At 42.3% G+C, this 1,795-nt stretch overlaps 1 protein-coding gene across 1 annotated transcript in view; it reads left to right on the top strand.

The window, feature by feature from the left end:
* Nucleotides 1–1,198: 1,198 nt before the first annotated feature.
* LOC113805751 (protein turtle homolog B-like) overlaps nucleotides 1,199–1,795 on the top strand; it is a 32,927-nt gene continuing 32,330 nt past the window's right edge. Inside the window, exon 1 of the mRNA XM_070139084.1 lies at nucleotides 1,199–1,329. The gene's annotated coding sequence lies outside the window, so the exon portion shown is untranslated. The remainder of the gene's footprint in view (nucleotides 1,330–1,795) is intronic.

Raw genomic sequence — 1,795 nt, 5'->3', positions numbered from 1 at the left:
CCTTCCCACTCGACCGCCCACATGATCACCCTTTCGTCTAAGTGAATGATTGGGCGTCAGGGTGTAATCTTCCCCCCCTCCCCCCCCGAGGCTGAAATAGTGTAGTGTGGTGTATGGTGTGTATTGTATGGGTTTATAGGGGTAAGTCAGAAGTGGTATGGTGTGGGGTATTGTGGGGATTTATACGGGTAACAACACAGAGATATGGTATTAATATGTGGTGTGTTATATAGTGTGTGGGTTTATACAGGTGCTGAAAATAGTAAACTATTAAGATAGTGTGGTGTATGGCATGTGTAACAACCCAATTGTGTGGGTTTATATGGGGAGCTCAGAAATGGTATGGTGTGGGGTATTGTAGGGATTTATACGGGTAACAGGAATGGTATTGTGTGGTATGTATTGTGTGGGTTTATACGGGGAACTCAGAAATAGTAACTAGTGTAGTGTGGCGTATGGTGTGTATTGTGTGGGGTTATATGGGGAGCTCAGGAAGGGTTTAGTGTGGTGTGTATTGTGTGGGTTTATACGGGTAACAGAAATGGTAACTAGTGTATTGTGGTGTATTGTGTGTATTGTGTGGGGTTATACGGCGAACTCAGAATTGGGATGGTGTGGTGTGTATTGTGTGGGTTTATACGGGTAACAGAAATGGTAACTGTGGTGTGTATTGTGTGGGTTTATATGGGGAGCTCAGAAAGGGTTTAGTGTGGTGTGTATTGTGTGGGTTTATACGGGTAACAGAAATGGTATTGTGTGGTATATTGTGTGGGTTTATACGGGTAAGTCAGAAATGGTATAGTTTGGGGTATTGTGTGGGTTTATACGGGTAAATCAGAATTAATATTGTGTGGTGTATTGTGGGGTTTTATACGGGTAACTCAGAAATAGTAACTAGTGTGGTGTATTGTGTGGGTTTATACGGGTAACTTGGGACCGGACGGGTGTGGGTGGCAAGTCGCGGTGTCTGAAGGTGTGAAGGTGGTTTGCAAGGGTGTGAGGGTGTAGTGCGGGTGGTGTAAGGGAGGTGTGGTGCACGTGGTGTTATTGCGGTATGAGTTTGAGGATGGAAAAAAAAGAAAAAAAATTGGCGAGCGCGTGTGTGAAATGGTGCGTGCGTGATCCGTAGAGTGTGTCGGTGTAGCATTTTTCGCATTTTTTTTAATTTCTTTTTTTCTCTCTCTCTTCCCTGACAGCTCCTCTAACCAAAGTGCGAGCGGTCGAAGGGGGGCGTGTCCTCCTGCCATGCGACTTGGACCCGCCCACTCCAGAGGACACAACCCTCCTGGTCCTCTTCTTCCGATACGACTCAGTTTTCCCCATATACAGGTACAACCACAACCCTTTTTCTTAATAACTACATGTTTCTATATAGTTTATTAGTTCGTTTACATACCCAGGTACTAGTAAACAGGTACTACCAAGCCCTTATATGGCTATACTAGTTTCCAATAAGAACCATCAAACAGGTTTCACTACTTTATGCTAACGACCATCATTACTACTTTCAACAACGGAGGAAATAATCATACCAATTACGGGAATAACCTACAGATTTCACTCCTCTCGCCCAATTACATAATTACCTCCTAAGTTAACAATTACTTATGAAAGAAATGTATATCGATTCACGTTAACAAGCCCTCAAAATACCGCATTATTTTTTTCTCTGTTTTGCCTATTCATTACCAAGTGTGTTTATTAGCGTTAATGACTTAATTAGACTTAATTTCATTACCCACATAACTAAAATGACAAATGCAGGAATTATTGTTGTTAATTGCTATTTTCACTT

The sequence above is a fragment of the Penaeus vannamei genome, chromosome 25 (assembly GCF_042767895.1).
Source record: "Penaeus vannamei isolate JL-2024 chromosome 25, ASM4276789v1, whole genome shotgun sequence".
Classification (NCBI taxonomy): domain Eukaryota; kingdom Metazoa; phylum Arthropoda; class Malacostraca; order Decapoda; family Penaeidae; genus Penaeus; species Penaeus vannamei.
Note: the sequence above shows the minus strand (reverse complement) of the source record. Positions and strands in the feature narration are given on the sequence as shown.